Source organism: Leuciscus leuciscus (genome assembly GCF_965113295.1).
Source record: "Leuciscus leuciscus genome assembly, chromosome: 6".
Taxonomy (NCBI): domain Eukaryota; kingdom Metazoa; phylum Chordata; class Actinopteri; order Cypriniformes; family Leuciscidae; genus Leuciscus; species Leuciscus leuciscus.
In genome coordinates this window covers 10,432,947-10,452,879 of record NC_138730.1, presented here as the reverse complement: position 1 = coordinate 10,452,879, position 19,933 = coordinate 10,432,947, and the positions used below count along the sequence as shown (strand labels likewise).

The window sequence follows — 19,933 nt, the reverse complement described above, 5'->3', positions numbered from 1 at the left end:
AACAAAACACAACAGTAGGAAATTAGCATACACCGCGCAGTTTCAAAATAAAACGTCCTCTCGTTCATTGATTTAGATGACAAATGACAATGTTTGCTCGTTTTGGCTCTGACAGAAATACGGAACAAATTGCGTTCCTTATTACTTTGATACGGAACGCATCCATTTTTTTCTAAATACGGAACGATTCCATTTTTTACGGAACGGTTGGCAACCCTAGTTTTAGTCCTGTATTCTGTCACGTGTTGTAAGGGTAGAGCGCTCACAAAGACGGATTAATGAATGAAACTCATGGGGAAAACTGAGTCAAAGGAATAACACACATAACCCTGACATTACTCCCCCCTGCCCGAAGGCACGACCCGGGGAGGGGGAGGGGGAGGGGGAGGGGGGCGGGTACCCTGGAGTCCTGGAGGTCACAGGCAGGTGAGCAGGAGGTGCCGGCAGCTCAGTGAGCCAGGAATGACTCTGGAATAGGCTCATGGGCTTGAGAGCAAAGAAGTGAAAGCTAATAGAACGTTCCATTGCAACACCAGCACCCAGCAGCAGCCCTAAGTGTCCGCCATTTTGGAGTGAAAGTGCCTCGGCAGTCATTAAAGCTGAAATCCAACCTGATTGATGACAACAAAGAATAATGTACAATTGTAGCAATACGTGGCCGTCTAGTAATGACTACGTCACCCCGAATTACCGGGGAAATAATCTAATAAATAGGACACAAGTCCGTTTGCTCAGGAGAGGCTAGAGACGTGAGTTCACATTGAAACAGGCAATTTTTATTAAAGAAAGCAATTAAACAAATAACACAATCAATAGTGTCATTTCGTAATCAAAAAGGCAACCAAAAACAAAAAGAATATGATCACTGCAGGGGCTGAGACCACCGAGAAGCAGGCTAGCTATAGCTGCATATGGCAACCAAACACACTTTGAAGAATCACTCCACTACAAAATAGTGATTAAAAATCACACCACACTTATAACCCCTACTTAGGGTGAAGGCCTGCAGCTAAAACCACCAGCCTGCCTCCAGGAAAACCCAGCTCCTGCAGAATACAAGAAAAGAAATAAATATAGAAATGATTAGGGATAAACCAAATCACAATGAAACAAATAATGAAAACAAAAATCAAGTTATGAAATAAATGGTCATCTATAATAAAGACAAAGAAAGTAAATATAAACCTTTCAAACGGTCACAACACAAAAATCACACAATCAGTCCAACCTACACAGATGATGGAACCGGTTTGGTAGGCTAATTATCACTCCATGTAATAAATCACAGTTATAACAGTGATGATCATGCGGCTTAGGACTGGTAACAAAACCAGCCACATTCATACGACATAAACAAAAAAACAAAATTATAAGACCAAATAAAGTAATCCTTCTGGCCCACTTGAGCCCGAAAGAACAAATAAATTGCCTGAGCAATAGATAAAGTGGAGTCCAGCAGTAATATTCGGCTTCCACAAAGCAGCAAACGTGGCTCAATGAAGCATGGATTGCTGACAGCAAGTTGTTAAAGTAGCTGCTCAGCCTGGCTTTAACACGGGCAAAAGAGAACTCCCTGATTCAATTTCGGCGCGCGCACACACACAATCACAGGCACACGGAAATCATATGCCAGTCATCTGATGTTAGCGAGTCAATAAACAGCTGATACTCCGACGCAGCTATGAGGAGACGTCACACCAATGGGAGACCGAAGGCACGCCACACACGATGTGGGTGTCGCCACGAGAACGCGCACAGCCTCGATGGCCGAGTGTCACACTCCGCGGTCTCTTGGAATGAATGACAAAGGGGCGGGCTTTCAATGACGTATCCCAGTGAACATCCAAAGAGTCTATATACACCAAGGGACAGAACCCTATTGGCCATATATGTAATGAGGGTGAAGTGGCAACGAGTCACTCACTTCACCACACAATCAATAGACTAGTGATCATCAAATCCTTTTTTTTCTCCAGCTTATTTGACAGACTTAATGTTTAAGTCTTTCTCTTTTTTTCCCCACAAAACCTTTGCTCTATCTAGAAACCATGTCAGTTTGGTTTGAAATTCTTTGAAGTTTAAATATTAGCATTATAAACACTGAATTAATACCAACGTATGAAATAACATAAAGGACATGCCTTAGAACAATTGGGAATGTTGGACAAATAAATATATAACAGTTTGTAGCATGATCAAGGGGATTAAAACGTACAATATATATTTCAGACTAAATGGAGTAAGAGTAAATGTGTAAAGTTGAATAAAATTGAAATACTCAAAGTAGGCAAAAAACTACCTCAAATGTGTATTTTATGGTTGGATTCCACAACTGATAACATAAAACATATAAAAGACAATACAACATTTACTGTAGGTGTACATAAAATTCACTGATGGCTTAATTTGAGAAATGTTCTATTGCGTTTCTGGTTTGGCTGTGAGATCTGCCGATTTTGGTTGCTTCAGATGTGATGGATTCTGATCTGTACAAAGAGTCTAACCATGTAGATGAGTGACTTTTTTCACTTCTCCGTGTCACACACTACTCCCCTGCACTCACTCACAATCCCCATACTACTGGTAAATAGCTTCCTACTCAGCCCAACTGTGGATAACTGAGCTGATCTTTTTTTGGAAGTTAGACTCCAGAGCTTTGACTAAACCCACAGTGCCATGCTGGGCACTTTAAGGCCCTTCTCTCCTTAGTTGAGTTAATTGTACTGTTTGTCCTTGTGAAATGCATACTGTGAATTAACAGGGATATCTGTGGTCAAGATTTTACATTTCTTACCATCTTCACTGTCTGCGAATTTCCCCACAACCTTACTGACCATATATACCCAGCTGTGTAAACCAGTACACTTCCATCATGGTCAAAGGCAACTGCTGCTGAAACTGGTGGCCTCATCTCACTCAGCAGGTCCAGGACATGTTTTGGTAGGACACCCTCAGGGATGTTGACATCAGACTCCAGCACAGCATCACTGTTCTGGAAAAACACAATACATACAAATATTAATCATAAAATGTACCTAATGATATATATGTCACAAATAAAATTAGATGTATTATGACAATATTAATTAAGATTAAGTGCAGGCTTATTTACACATGCTTCCACTTAATTTTTTTCCCTCTCTGTATATTTTACAGTTATCACTGACTCCTTATTAACACCAGCCTTTCTGGTGTTCTTCAACCGGTTCACTTCTCTCATTTTACAGTTTGTTGTTGCTTTTGGCATGTCTGTATATATTTTATAGTCTGTTAACCAGAGTGAAATTACTTGTGTTAATGCATAAACCAATTCTGATTCTGAGTTGCCTAGACCTCAAATTCTTGTAGATAGCTGGTCCTGGCTGAGTACTTTCCCTGGATTCTGAGATTCTTAGTTTTACTAGAGGTAGAAAGCTGGTCCTGGCTGAGTACTCTCTCCCTGACCTCTCTGACTCACAAGTTGAGTGGACGACCACAAAGCAGTCCATCTGCTCTCCTTGATGGATTTTAAAACAAGTTATTGTAGTGTAAATATAGATTTTTTTATTTTTTTTATTCAGAAGAACCAAAGATCACTTACCATTATCTCCAGAACTAAACAAAGATATTTGGTGGGTCCAAATCAATAGTCCATTGGCTGCTCTACCTGGTCAGCTTTGGCACCGCATTAGCAGTTACTGGTGGATCTGCATATACGGTGCTTGTTTAATCTACTCTACAATCAGAAGTTACTCTAACATAGCTGTGTTTGTCCATAATCTTCTCAGTATTGATCCTGGGTAGTGATCCTGGGACTATCCTGGGAGATATAGCAATGTTCAGCTGAGATCTGCTCCGTGTCAATGCTGACCTGGGGACTCTTCTGGGAGGCGTATGTGCTGAACAGCAGCAAAAAGGTGTCAAGTTCTTGCTCACAGTTAGTCTTCTCTGAGTTGTTAAACATCAATCCTGTAGCCACAGCCTGGTATTCACACTCAAACTGGACAGAGTCAGGGCTGTCACAGCTACCACCACGAGCTGAAGACACACACACCATATTAAATACTGTTACAATAAAGAAATACAATAAACTATGCAATGCAAGGTACTGAAATACAATACTTATTTTTACATACCCCTAATGGTTGAGTAGGCATTCTCATGGCAGTCTTGAATCAGGCGATTTGTCAAAAGGTTCACGAAGATCACACTAGATCATTTTCAAGCACACGATGTTGTGCTGCCACCCCTCCACACATGAGATCTGCTTGGTTCAAGGGCGAGCGCTTACAAGCTTCAGGCGGGGGAGCCACTCCATACACTTTTCCAAGAATGGGAAATGCGTGGATCCATCTGAGTGAGCAGACTTCAGCTTGTGGGAAAAGCTTGTGGGACTTGTGCCAAAGTCTTTATACCCACAGCAACGGAAGCTTGTGGGACTTGTGCCAAAGTCTTTATACCCACAGCAACGGAGTGGCTCAGGACCTGAGTAGCAAACCTTATTCTCATGGAAGCAAACGGTGGGAGATGCACATGCTTCTTAGTAAGACGGCAACACAATCGGATGTCCTGTTTGCTGTCGTAAATATATTACCATCCAGTGTGAACTCACTGCTGCGCCAGTTGTTGCATTTATTTTTGGTCAGATGTGGTTGATCCCACAGGCAGAACACTCTGACAGCACCTACTTCAAAGTACGGCATCTCCTTTGTTACACCAACATGAGCAAGCATTGAACGGTTACCACCTGTAAAAGACAGTATTGCATGCATGTATTTATTAATTTAATCCTCACATTAACAATGTGGTAAGAGGGTGCTGAAATTCCAAGGTTTTCTATATAAGTGGAGTAAGGAAAACAAGCAATATATGCATTAGAACAAGTTTTATTTTGACAAACATTAATAACAAATGGTTCCAATCAATCACAAACATCGAACAATCAAATAAACAAACTACTACTAATCACAACACCTCATGGAAAAAATGTGTCTTACATTTCAAATAAATCAACATTCAAAAGACTGTGTGTGTTTGTGTTGTTTATTGGTTATTGTTTGAATCAGTGCTTCTCTTTTTGACAAAGCACACTGATCACACATCAGGGACTGGAATTGGAGCAGCGGGTCCTTTTCTTCTCTTTTCCTCATACTCGCCAGCAGTTGTGGAACAGGGATTTTCAAGGCTCTTTCCACTTTTGCATAGGGCTTCAGCATTGTAGGATTTGAAGGTATACAGCTTCTGTTCAAAAGATCCACATCCCGCTCTCTTCAGCTCAGCTTCTCACATCAAATTGACGCCTGGTAGTCTATTGCCACAAACAGTACCAGTGCAGTGAATTCCCTGCTGAGCCAGTGTAAGCACAAGAGGGACACTCATTAACCAGTTGTCGAAGAAAAGCTTGTAGTTATTTTGCTTGGGTATAGGCTGGACCAGGCGGCGGACAACATTGCCACTTGCTCCCACATCTGCTAGCTCAGAGGGTTGTACATCTCTCCATGTTTAGATTTCTAATATATATGTATGTAATCCTATTTTTAATAATCCATAAAATATAAATGTATTATTGCTATATTAGGGATGCAGCGTTATTAGAGACTCGTTTGAACATGGGCTGCAAAGGATTAGTTAATCTAATTGGTTCATGATTAATGACGGTGTATTTGTATGGCGAACCAGCATTTCCAATTGATACAGTTTTAATCGTCTCGCCACGAAAGTTTATAAATGTATTTTAATAAATTGATGAGTGGCTCGCACTGCACCTGCACCTGCACACAGGGTTTCCCGCCCTGAGTCTTGAATCGCATTTTGAGAACGGCCGTCGTTAACACAGAATTCGCCCTAAATATAAACGTTTTAAAGGTTTTCAACTAACGTTAGCTTTTCTTTTTCTGTTCTGTTAATAAAGCTTACTGACGGAACTGTAGCTTCTGCATCAAACTAGCCTGGTTAAAACCAGACCCTTCTCAGTTGAAACTGAGTGTAGGGTCTGGCGAAGCTATGTAGACAAATCATTTCCAAAGGGGCGTCACCAACCGACGTAGCTCAAATTCCTCTGGCCGCAATTGGATAGTCATTAAACCAATCAGATCGATGAAGGAGATGACGTATGCTTCGAGTGTTGTTCTTTGCTCCGGTTTTAACGAAAACGGTAAGTTTAAATCGCTCAAAACAGACGCGATAACTGATTCGTTTATATACTGTCTATGATTCGAACGAGTGATGTTCCACGGCTGCATCCATCTTTGTAATGAAATCTCCTTCAGCGTCGCTGCGCTGTCGTCATCATGTAAATCCCTCCCCAAACGTTTCTGATTGGTGCCGCGATTTCGGCGGCACAGAAATGAGTTTGAATGGGCTCTTCTCCAGACTATCCTGGAGAGAGAATTAAAATTCGCCGGAAGTAGTCTGGGTTTTCCCAGGCTAGCATCAAACGGTAATCAAACAAAAATGACTCGGGACTACCGAGTTGTCTCAGAGAGTGATTCGTTCATTTTGTGTTAACCAGGTGTAGTGGGACGTATTGTGGCGCTGTAATTGGACTAATGTGCTTGGGGTAGTGCAGGTCCAATTACTAGCAGGGTGGGACAGTATAAAAGAACATGTAGTCACCTCCTGCGTGTGCTTGGCGTTTGAGCGTCGCGTCATTGCCCGTGGGACCGCCCCTTGTTTCTGCAGCGCTTCCGCTTTGAGCTGCGTGGATGGCCCGCGGCTGTTGGCGGCTCCGGCTCTCACGTTACATGCCTCTTGCAGTCCCGTGTCTCATATGCTTTGAGGTAACCTTATGTGTGTGCGTTGGCTGCTTAGTTAGTACCCAGGTATGTGATTTGTCGTAATGACTGTGTGATTCATAGCTGCGTGGATGGCCCGCGGTTTGAGTTTTGAGTGGCTGCTGCTCTCCCTTTGCATTCCCGTGCTTCGGGGATGTTGTGTCCTGTTCCTTGGTATGCGTGGATGGGCGATGGGTTCATGAATTAAAGGAGAATATATGTTCTGAGACGCCTGGTGGGCAACGCTGATTTGACGCTGCTGCTTTCATATCTCAAGATTATCTCGATAACAAACTTTCTTCCAACACACGTGTGTGTGTGCAGCCGACGCGTCTTGTGTGACGCCTGCTCTTTCTCCAGTACGAGTCACCGTGATCGCTGAGTCTCTTCTCCATTATACTATCAAACTGTTTTGTTTTTGGTATTTATTTGTTTTCTCATTTTTCCAGTATATTATTTATCATTGTTTTGTGCTACTGACTGTTCTGATTGGTGGTTTACTTTTGAGTGTGTTGCAGTGTTGTACTGTATCTATTCGATTTGTGATTTACTTCAAATGTGCTGGTAGAAGGTCAGTGAGGGTAATACCCAGCGTTGGCACTAAAACCTTGATTTTCTCTTTTTGTTTGTTTGTAGTATTGTTGTTCTGATTGACCAATTTAAATGTTGAGTATTTGTGCATGTTTGGAGTGAGTGTTATTGCATAGTGAGACCTGTAGTAATATTTCTGCTCTCGTTACAGGAGCCGAGGCTTCAGGGCAGGCCACTAGTAGGTCCTTACGCGGTGGTGGAGGGCTCGTCACAGAGTGCTGTGGGGCTATTTCTTGACTTTATTGCAGTGTGTGTGCTGATGCTTGTACACAGGGTGCTGAGTGATATAGAAGCCTTATGCTTACTGAGTTTATGCATCTGCCGTTAAGCCTCGGCCTCCTTTTATCTCGTGGTCTCTTTTTGCATTGTGAATGACCCAGCTCTTAAATCTTTTAAATGATTGTGTATTTAAATAAAGCTTTTGTATTTTTGGTATTCACGTCTCTAGCCCTTCTTGACGAATAACGTTCTTGTGTGTCCTGGGTAACATCTTAGATCCATAATATTAATATTTCCCTGGTAAACAGGGTGGCGTAGTCGTGTTTAAGCCAGAGGTAGTGTGCATTTAGCGGCTCCCTAAGTGTCGAAGAGAGCGCCCCGCTACACACGCATGCGCGCAACATCCCATAGTTTGAATCTTCGGGAGTTCGGGTTTGGCTCGACCGGGTCCTCCGAGTCTTTCGTTCTTCCTGTCAGTCCCATGCTGTCAGTACCGGAAAGACAAATGATTAGTTCGAGTCTTTCGGGTCTGAGTCTTCGTTCTTTTGTCACGTGACCGCTGGTTTCTCGAGACATGAACTAATCATTTCTGTTTCATATACAGAACCTATGGGATGTTGCGCGCATGCGCGGTCAACACAAAATGAACCGGTACTTCAGTGCGTTTCGAAGTTCGAACTCGAAGACATGAGGCGTTCGAACAGATGTGATCAATTTGAAAGTGAATAAGAAAGAACGTCTCGGATCAGGAGGTGAGGTGAACGAACTAACAGACTGCATTAGCCTGAACTTAAGACCCAACTAATCAATTAATGAAACATTTCGGTTTCTTATCATTTGGATTTGGCTGCATTACCCTATAGTTTATTAAAATTTTTGGCTGAAATGAAAGAAATGACTCGAAAAAAGATTTGTTCATTTTGCTGAACGAGATTCTATTATGTATGCCAGGCCAGTAGTTGGAGATGTCACTTTGTCATGAAACTACCTGCGAACACATAATGCGTGTGACGTCACCGTTTTCACAGATTTGCTTTTTTGTTGTTTACATGGATACCGTAAAGGCATCGTTTTCAAAAAGCTTTCACTTTGAAACCCATTTTCAAAAATTTGTGTTTTCAGGCCCCCAAAACGCCGTTGTCGTGTAAATAAATGGCCAAAACGCTCAAAGTTTTCAGTTTTCGGTGGAAACTGTCATGTAAACATACCCCAAGTTAAAGCCGTTATTGAGCTTTATATCAGTTGCTGCATGTGGAGAAAAAAAAAATCTTTTATCTCAAACGTAAAGAAGAAATCTTCCATCGAAGACAAGGATCTGATATTGCAAGATGACACCGGTGTGGAGGTTGATGAGGATGTTTTCACTGACGTGCTGGAGGAGAAATCTCGTGATATACTTTGGAGAGTTGTTGACCAAGATTCAGGTAAGTGTCTATGACATACAAATACTTCCCTAGCTCACTTCATTAAATTCTTTAAAGAAATAGTTTACCCAGAAATAATGCTCACTCTTTCATAACAAATCGGCTCTATATTCTTTTTTTTCTGTGGAACACTTAATTTGAAGTATGTTGCTCTTTCACGCACATTAAAAGTTGCTGCCTTTAAAGGGTTAGTTCACCCAAAAATGAAAATTCTTTCGTTAATTACTCACCCCCATGTCGTTCCAAACCTGTAAAACCTTCGTTCATCTTCGGAACACAAATTAAGATCTTTTTAATGAAATCTGAGAGCTTTCTGTCCCTCCATTGACAGTCCATGCAACTACCACTTTCAAGTAAAGATATTAGGGATGCACGATATATCGCCACCATATTGGTATCGGCCTATAAATGTTCATTTTTAATGTTATCGTTATCGATCCGATAAGAAAATTAGGCCGATATAATCGGATAAATAATTATTTCCTGTTCACCATGATGGATTAGATTTTTTTTTTAAAATATATGATTGGAATCACTTCAAAAAGGAAGATACAGTTAAATGCAACATGTGCAGCACAAATCCGTCGTATAAGCTTCATAAAATTATAATGAGAACACGACTGTAAAAAGAATGCTGTGAATTATTTGTGCGCAGCGCGTTGTTGTGGAGAGAGTGTGTCCACAAAGTTACACAGTCAAGTTCGCTTGAGCGTTCGCAGCCTTTTGTGCCATTGTAAGCTGTAATATTATGTTTATTTTGTGTGTGTGTGTATATATATATATATATATATATATATATATATATATATATATATATATATATATATATATATAAATAAGGATGCGTTTGGTTAATTAACGATGCAGTGAAACGCTTCATTGTACCGGTCTTTAGCTTCAGTGAGCGAAGCTCAAACAGCAATGACATTAATAACTACTGGGACTGTCATAACATTATAATGAGAACAGTACGTAATAAAACGTGAATTCTCTGGGTTTACTTTAGGCTTGCTGCGATAGTTGGTGTTACCGGTGTTCAGCCGCAACACTGGTTACATCACCGCTGCACTGTCATTTTGATTTTTATAGTAATAAAAATAATTTAGTTCAGTTAGAGAACAGACGCTACAATTAAACATTTGTCTGCTCATTGCAGCGTGAGCCAAACGAGAGTCGCAGCACAGATTAGCAGGAGTCAGATTTCATTAAAATATCTTAATTTGTGTTCCGAAGATGAACAAATGTCTTACGGGTTTGGAACGACATGAGGGTTAGTAATTAATGACATAATTTTCATTTTTGGGTGAACTTACCCTTTAGTGAAATAGTCCACATATCCAGATTCCAGAAACATTTAAAGTATTTCAAAGCTACTGTATAGCATTATTTGTCATTAAGTCCCCATATGCTGGAAATATTTTCCTCTACCATAGCTCCTGGTTTTGAAACATGATAGTAATTAATTGAGGGTTTTCTTACTTAAGAATTTAAGAATGTTCTTTTAATCAGTATAGCTAATTTCAAAAGAATTGCTGTGAAGAGTGCAGCATTATAGTGCAGAATTACATCTTAAATTCAAATGAGTCAGGATTTATAAATAATATTATTAGGTTATGTTAAATATAGGCCTACTTTTAAATGCTAAACATTAAGAAGTTTGGTTCAGGACCAAATATAATTTTAAAGGGGTTATGCGTAGTTTTTCTAATAAAATGAATCCTTTTTCATTGCCTGTGTGTGAAGGGGTTGTAATCTCACATTAAAATGATCCACTTGGCGGGTTTTGCTATTACCTCTGAAAGCAAGTATTCCTATTTCTATGTGAAGGCTCTGGGTCGGATTTACCGCGAAATCCACGTGACGTGACTGAGACCTGCATGCGCGCTCCCGAGCCTCTCACCTCGTCTACTGACTTTGCACTCAACAGCGACGACACTGCAACTTATGACATGGAGTCTGCTAACACTAAGAAACGACCTGCTCCCAGCACAACACAGACTCCAACACAAATCCACATAATGATAAAAAACTAAAAAAAAGTTTTATCTGCTGAAGCTCGTCAGGCCAAACGTGAATCGGATCAACTTCGGACAAAAACACGGATCAACATCGGCAGGGCTTTTGAATCATAGAGAAACCTCCGCTTTGTTTTGGGTATAAAAACAGACACGGAGTTGGCTCTCATCCTATTGGACAGGTAAGCTAACATTACTACAAAGCATGTAAAATATATTTAGATTTTGTGCTTTATTTTATTTTTTTCAGCTATCATAACAGTACAAACACAGCAAGCCAGGGCCCAACTACATCAACCCCTAATAATAGACAAGGTGCACTGAGCCATCCAGCAACTGGAGAAGAATCTGACTGGTGAGTTTGTCTTATAATTCTAAATTTATAGATGAGTTAGTGTCATCAATGTCAACATTACCAGAATGCACATAAAACAGTGTAAGAGATATCAAATGTAATATCAAACAAAATGTGGGATACTGAATAATATATGATATTCTAATGTCTATCTTGATTGTGTATAATAATATAAGCAAGTAATATATTATCAGTGTGGAAAAAACTCTACAGTTCCAAATATGTTCTGGTTCAGATTTGTTATATCCAATGCACAATGAAGACAAGATTCTTCAAGGGCTTGCTGTAATAATAAATGATGAACAAAGGGTGGGGGCTGGGCTAACTTACAAGTCTGTTTGACAATTTACATGGGCCCAATATACAATGCATTTTTGGTCACTGCAAACGGAAATGCATGTACGTGTTTTTGTATATAGATAGGGGAGGTGAGATACTATCACAAGTGGTCACTCAAGATACATGTGGAGATGAGATGCATCATGCAATAATTTTGTCTTTGTCTATAGAAAATCTAAAAAAAACAATACAATTAAACAGTTTTTCTTACTTAAATGCACACACTTTTTCTGTTCGTGCCATTCCATTCTACAGCTGGATTATATGTCGCCATGCTGTACACATGCATTACATTTGATATGTAATTTATTTATTCAACAGTGACAATTTTCTAGTGGAAGGAGTTAGACCACTGGCTGAGGATCAAGCTTTGGGGGCTTTGGAAGACAGGTAAATGTGTAAAAGAAGGCATTACACTATTGCAAACGTATTGGTTGCAATCTGAAACATCACTGCTAGAGGCCGCTGAAAACTACATTTAGCCCCTTTAAATATATATATATTTTTTTTTTACAACCAGCATGCAATTAATTAATGTTTAAATGTCCAGTCCTTGAGTTCTTGTAGCTCCCATCCTGACACACTATCAGTGTCCTCTGAGACTGATGAAAGTGCTGGACCAAGTGAAAGTGCTCATTTTGATGAAGCTTTTGAGGCAAAACAGGTGATTGTTAAAATTCCTAATTTACTAGCTGAATTGTTTAGCAGTTATTCACGTTTTTATATTATGAGGGCATTATAGCACTTAAAAAAATATTTAAAAAAAGATTATATATATTTTAGTTTGTCAATGGCATTTTGGAGGAAAAGGCAGGTGGACCTGCGATTTTGGCCGAATATAAAGAACATGGGAAACTCACAGACTCAACGCGGCGACACTTAGTCAGTATTGTAGTTGCACACATTACTGACAAATAAGGGTAAGGCAAGATTTAATCTCCATAATTTATTACGTTTTTGTAATCAGACCATTTTTAGCGGATAAGTTATGTTTCAACTTCTCCCATAAGCTCTTTTTAAAGCTGTGTCCCTGCCAAAGAAACAAAAACTCACAGTGCCTTGGGAATTGTAAAACTATTTCCAGCACTCAAGGATCCATACTCAAAAACTGGATATGTAAGTATTGAAACCTTTGCTCATTGTGTGAAAGTACCTAAATAGAAGCTTTAAAAATGGAATGTGAAGCCATATTTCAGGTTTTCAGAAACCAGGTCACATCTCCTGTTGCTTTAAGTCTTTATGTTTAGGGATGGACCAAACTTTTGGCCCCCGAAAATGGCATTTTTGGTTTTTTGGCTGAAAGAAAAAACAAGCCAAAAGAGTGCTTATCGTTCAGGTTTCACTCTCACTTAAGCTGTTTTCACTGCACGGGATGATGCTCCGCTCAATAGTCTGCTCTATGCTAGGGGTTAAAATTATTGTAGTTGATCTGTGATCCATACGGACCAGGCCCCACGGTTCGGCATGCATGTGTTTTGCGGATTAATTGCTAAGTTTCACCATCAATTTGGGTACTCAGTCACGTGCTGTTATCTGTGCACATAGCCGCACACACCTGAAGGGCGTGCACACAGACAGGCGCTTTTCAGATGGTGTGTGAACAGCAAATTGATTCCTCTTTTGAATCTCTGTGCGCATGAACGGACACACACAAATTGTCAAAATACCAGTCTCAGCAAGTATTCTTGTAAACACAGGCAGTTATGTCTTAAGTGAACATAAAGAGTGAGAAAGAAATCGGATGTGTATAAGTATATTTGATCCGTGCTTTCGGTCTTAAAAGTGACAGCAGCCTAAAAATACCTGCTACTAAGTCATTGTTAATCAAACAACAAAACACAGCTTTAACAAAGTTTAATTTGTTTAATTTAATTTAATTTTCATTTCGGTACATCCCTTATTATAACAAGTGCTGTTATATTCTGTATCAATGAGTATTTGCTCATTGATGCCTAGTATAGTGAGAAGTTCAAACTAGGAACATTTCTATGACCCCAAGAGCAATCAAGGATACATATCCTGGCGACTAAAAACAGTTTCACGTCAAAGCAAACACCACAGCACAAGGAATGCCAGGTCAAGTGCAACATCTGATGATGAGGGCAGTGGAGGGCCAACAGCTCATAGAGCCAATTGGAACCACTTGGTAAAGCAGCTGGAGGGTGACCAGTGCAAGGAAGTTATATCTTTTATGAATCATTGTGCTGAAAAGGACCAGATTTTTGAGAAGATGAAATTAACATTCAAGCACAGGCAGCAGCTTATTCATGATGCCGTCAAGTGTGTTACACACACTTCTGTTTCGAAAGTGTTATTTTAACTCTCAAATGGAGGGAGTCATATATACATTTCAGGAGTGTTAAATTTGACTCAAATTGAGTGAAATATACACTGGCTTTTTTGCTGTGAAGAGACATTATACCAAGATAATGGGAGCTAACAACCACCAACCTGGTAATTGTTACAGATAATGCTGCTAACATAGTCACTGCTACACAGCAACTTTGCACACATTAGGTGTTCGCTCATACCATCAACCTTGCTGCACAGCGAGTTCTGAAGCTGCCATCTGTATCACGACTGCTGGGGAGGATGCTCTCACTCTCAGAAAACCCCTTAGCTGATGGAAGTCCCAGGAGTCTGTCTTTCCCCCTCTTGCCAAGTTGGCTAAGCATTATCTATGCATCCCTGGTACTAATGTTGCAACAGAGAGGGTATTCTCCACTGCCGGGGACATAGTGACTGCGCAGCAAAGCACGCTCTCCCCAGAACATGTAGACCAGCTTCTGTTTCTACAAAAGAAACTAGACATTCCAGTCAGTGGTTAACAGTAAAGTAAACTCCAGTTCAATTTTCAGAAGTCAACATGCACTTTACAGTGAAATGTAGCAGTTCTTGTTTGTTCTAATAGCACTTTATATCTAAAGCTTAAATATTATAATAAGTGTTAAATATTTAATGTACAGTGATGATTGTAAATACAAAAATCTTGTGTCTTGGCAGGTAAAAGTAAGAATACTGCAACGGTTTACATTTGGACATTTTATCTCCACACAAGTAAATACTGCTCAGCCACCTAAGGGAAAAACAGTTTTGAAAGTAAAATAAAAAAATCAGCAAAAATCATACTGAAATGGTTGCTATAAAAGACACTGTAATAGTAACATTTCAATGATTAGTGTAACTTTATCAGTGTTGGTCAAGTTACTTGGAAATAGTAATTAGTTACTGATTACTGATTACATCTCCAAGAAAGTAATTCAGTTACTTTACTGATTACTTATTTTCAAAAGTAATTAGTTACTTTACTAAGTTACTTTTCAAAAACATGATGCACGAAAGGAATACGCTATAAAGCAATAGACCTTTCAGCCTAATTCTATTCTTTCTGCATATTCCATCATCTAAAATTGAATCAAATGAAACATTCTTTTTTTAAAACTTGTTTTATTAGTTTCAGTATTTTAACTTTATGCACATTGCATCAATGACTCACTCATTAAGATGGTCGCCTGCCGCCTCCTACTGGCGGTTTATAAATATTATTTCTATGTACAAATAATATTTCTTATTTGTTTATTCAAAAAATATTTTAAACAATCTCATTACATTATTTAATGCAGTTTAATTTGATTGGTAACAGCCCTTTAGCATCTTATTATTCTATTTTAATTTATTGATCAAATTTAAGAATTTTAAATGAAAGATGAAGCAAACAATTAGGGAAAAATGCCCTTTATAAAGATTAAAATATCATAAATATGCCAATTTATATATGTTAAAGCTGACTGAACTGATGAGAATACTGATTACGGAATAAATTATATTTACAACACACACACACAAAAAAACTTTTTTTTCCTGTTCAAACAAATGTTTTTACTCGGACAAGTAAATGACAGACCGAAGGACAAAGGAAAAGGCTTAAATGTTGAGCCCTGGTTTATATATTTTTTTATTATTATTCATTTATTTACCCATAAACCTGTCTTTTGGAAGCCATAAGTTACAGTGGCAAGAATACCTTTGTGAAACCTTTGGGGGTGGTGGACAGGGTTTACATTTAGACAGGAGTATGCCTTAATCTAGTTGATCATGCATTTCTTTTCTTTTATTCCACAGCTGATGTGTGCAGTTTTTTATTGCTTGCATTAAAATAATTTTCTCTTGTTTTGTTTTTTAATTGTCTTTTTCTTCTGCCATTCATGCTTATCAGCTCCATGCAATCTTAAGCTTTTCTTGGTTCAGCTGCACACAGTCTGAAAAGTTTTTTTGGCAGTTTGCTCAAATAAAAGAGCCTTTCTAAGAGCCATCGTTTAAGCTGTTGACTTTTCTACCTTGAGAAAGAACGTTAAACGAACAACTTAAAAAGGCATGACAAATCATGACATAAGACTGACATCACTCACAACGTACCAATGCATTATCCCTCATGAACAAATATAACGTCTGATGTTTGCATACGTGCATACCAGTTTACCACTACAACATCGTTCATGAATAAACATGACGTCTGAACACGGACAAACGGTGCGTGTTGACGCGTCAAAATTCACGCGTTTCGTTTAAAGACTTTTGAACGCGATCGCCTGCCATAGTGTTTACCACTGACTTCGCGGCGCTCATGTCATTGTCACTCACGAGTCACGATTCACGTCACGAGACAGTCTCGCAGTATAACGCAGTAACTGCTTATGGGGAAGTAACAGTAATCTAATTACTGTTTTTGCAATTGTAATCCCTTACTTTACTCGTTACTTGAAAAAAGTAATCGGATTACAGTAACGCATTACTGCCCATCAGTGAACTTTATATGGAATAGTTTTTCATCAGATATAACATTCTAGTATATTGTTTGCTGCTGCTGTGAGGATGTCCAAATCTACCTAATTCCGTAAACAACTGATCAGTACCATGTCTCAGTGACTAGTTTACTTAGTGTACATAAACCTATGTATAAATAAAATGGGTCTCACAGCAATTAATATTATATAAATTATATATCTTCTTTTTTCTTTTCTTTTTTCTGTTCATAAGCATAACACAAGGTTTGTTTTCACTCCACATTCTTGCTCAGCTTCCTCACTGTATCCACCTAAACCATGATTATGACAAAATTTGGATAAACCTTTAAAAAAAGTCACAAAAAAGTTCTTTTTACCTTCAGATTAAAGAGCTCATCACCTAATCTTTCTTCTGTGGCATCAAGATCTCGCACATCATAGGACTTTATTTTTTGTAGTTTAGCATGCTCAGTGTTTACAACAATGCCTGACTTTCTGGTATTAGGCCCAAACCATGGAGCCCAATAATCATAACTTGGGCGAACTACAAAGGGATTTTTACAACACAGACTTAAATTATCTCAATAACTTACTTGGAAAAAATCCCAGAACATTCATCTCTGTCGTGTGGGTATTTCACTGACTGCAAAACACACAAATTCAGGTTTGAGACTTCTATCAGGTGTTCATGCAGGTGTAAGAATAAACATGACTGCACATGGCTTCAAAGTGGAGGAAACCATGGAGCACTGTGTCTTTCCTGGGGAATTTTGTTTTGGCAGTAGCTTCAAGTATGCTGAGTAGGGGAGAGCCGGGACGATTGGTGGGACGGATGAACCATTGAGAATTACTTGAAAACCACTCACCCAACAGCGCCTCCTGCCAGTTAAACCTGGTCATAGGAAAACCGCTGTTAATTTAGTCACACTATGTGTTTAAGCATTGAATAAAAAAGTGTTTTGTTAAATATGAATACAAAACACACAAACAGTGATTACCAAGATAAGTTCTAAAAATGTTCCGTTTCATTATAAAAATTTTCCGTTTTCATGACCTCAGGTACGCAGGCTTGCATACCAACTTGCAGCAAGATTTCGCTGCAAATGCCCTGCCTCCTGGGAGAAGAAGGAGATGGCAGGGAAGGACTGGCTCACAGCATTTCTCCAGCATTTTCCCTGTCCATCCGCCGCCCCCAAACCACCAGCATGCAGCGCGCAACCAGTTTCAATGAGAACAATGTGAATGCTTATAGATAGATAAATAAATACAATACATAAATAAATAAATACTAGTCTAACTATAAACATGTGCTTCAGTTCATTTAAAAGTTAACATTTCATTTAACAGTTCATTTGTTTTTGCAGGCATTACCACTGTGCAGGTGCCGGACAGAGTGACAGCCGCCACGGGGAGCGGCAGGTAGGAGCAATGACTTCTGGGGAGAGGGGGACATTGGTCACCATCGCCTTCACGGGTAACGTGCAGGGCAACCATGTCCCCCCGTTCTTCATATTCCCTAGGAAAAACTCCAAGGAGCACTTCGTCAGGGATGGTCCGGCTGGCTCCATTGGGTCTGCGAATGGATCTGGGTGAATGCAAGAGGCAGAATTTTTGCTTTTCCTCCAGGATTTTGCCAGTCACACCCGTGTGTCCAAGGAGTCTATGCTGCTTCTGTCGCTGGACAACCACCACTCCCACATGAGTAACACCAATCAGTGGCGTGCACAGACCTCCTCCGGGGCAGGGGCGGAAGGACCAAAAAGGGCACTTTTTTTAAAAACGTTAATTTTTAAAAATAAATCACCTGTATTTAAAGCAGTACCCGTCTGTCTGTTGTGTTTTTATATATTTTAATGACTTCCTCACAATTATTTGGAATATCTCGCTCGATGAAGAGCAGCAGTAGGTCAGAGAGCCTCTCTTCATTACCAATGAAAAGATGTTGATACAATTAGAATGCATAACACATCAAACAAAAATAGGGAAATGATGATAATATTACTAAATATTATTTACTTTACCAAACAAAACAGAGAATCAAGTAGGTAATTATGAGGAATTCATGTTTAGTTATGTTTATGTTATAAATTGTATGTATGTATTCATTAAAGTGTTAGCTATCATGAAATCAGTAACACTTTACAGTAAGGTTTCATTAGTTAAATTTGTTAACATGAACTAATAATGAACTGCATTTCTACACCATTTATTAATCTTAGTTAATATTAATTTCAGCATTTACTAAAACATTATTAAAATCAAAATTTGTATTTGTTAACATTAGTTAATGCACTGACTGTGACATAACATGAACAAACAATTAAAAGCTTTATTATTATTAACTAAGATTAACAAATAGGCCTACAGTAGCCTAACAAATGTTTTTCTCATGATTAGTTAATGTTAGTTAATATGAATAATAAACAAATTAACCTTATTGTAAAGTGTACTATGAAATCAAATATATAAATTCCTTACAATTTAGAGCTGGGCATGGACTTAAAATGTCCTTTCACTAGATGTATTTCCCCAAGCTAATAACACTTGCTATGGCCTTGAATAAAAACGAATGACATTGTAAGACTCAGAATGCAGCTGAAATTGAGGCTATACTTTTATGATTGTTAAGCATAACTCACATGCTGCCGCAACTTTTACAGTAGCATGGTAGGATAATGTAACTTTTCCGTATTAGCTTAATGTTACCTGCTGCCCGTGCAGTTTGAAGACTCGCGGCGAACTGCTGCGTTACATAGCGCTGCAAAGGAAACTCCGCCTACTACCACTTCACCTCCGCCAAATGCTTCCGCCCAAATTTTTATATTTTTTATATTTGTTTGTATTATTATTGTTAGTGGCAATGGTGTTGTTATATATTTTATATATTATTATATATAATTATATATTTATTTATATTTATATATAATATGTTATTATATATTTATTTTAATAATAATAATTATTTACATTTATCAGAGAGGGGCACAATACATTTTGAGACAAAAGGGGCAGGGGCTTGAGCCCCCCCGGCCACGCCACTGGCAGCAAATAGACTTCTGCAAGGCACACGGGATTGTGATGTTGTCCTTCCCGCCTCACTGTTCCCACCGCCTCCAGCCCCTGGATCGAAGTGTGTTTGGTCCACTCAAACACTATGTCAACACAGCTGCAGACCTGTGGATGAAAAACCATCCAGGCATCCTCTGCGACTCCAGGTACATTAAATGGATGGATAGATAAAAAATAAATAAATGCATGAATGAATGTTACATTTAAGATTAACCAGTTCTTTAAAAAAAATGTCATCCTTCCATTTACAGACATCGACATCCTTGAAGATGCCCAGGAATTCAGCCCGGAGGCAGTCCTTCCCTTTCCTAAGGCTGGTCCTAGGAAGGAAAATAAGAGAGGAGGGAGAAGGAGGCAAGTGAAGTTTAGTGTTTGACTTGTCTTC

General features: G+C 39.1%; 2 long non-coding RNA genes across 2 annotated transcripts; both read left to right on the top strand.

The window, feature by feature from the left end:
- Positions 1–6,496: 6,496 nt before the first annotated feature.
- LOC309501285 lies at positions 6,497–7,778 on the top strand. Its single transcript, XR_014206847.1, has 2 exons — positions 6,497–6,758; positions 6,837–7,778. It is a non-coding gene; the product is annotated as an uncharacterized lncRNA (long non-coding RNA).
- A 4,748-nt stretch (positions 7,779–12,526) lies between these two features.
- On the top strand, positions 12,527–19,339 carry LOC309500185. Its single transcript, XR_014206495.1, has 4 exons — positions 12,527–12,615; positions 12,718–12,811; positions 17,539–17,717; positions 17,861–19,339. It is a non-coding gene; the product is annotated as an uncharacterized lncRNA (long non-coding RNA).
- Positions 19,340–19,933: the final 594 nt, after the last annotated feature.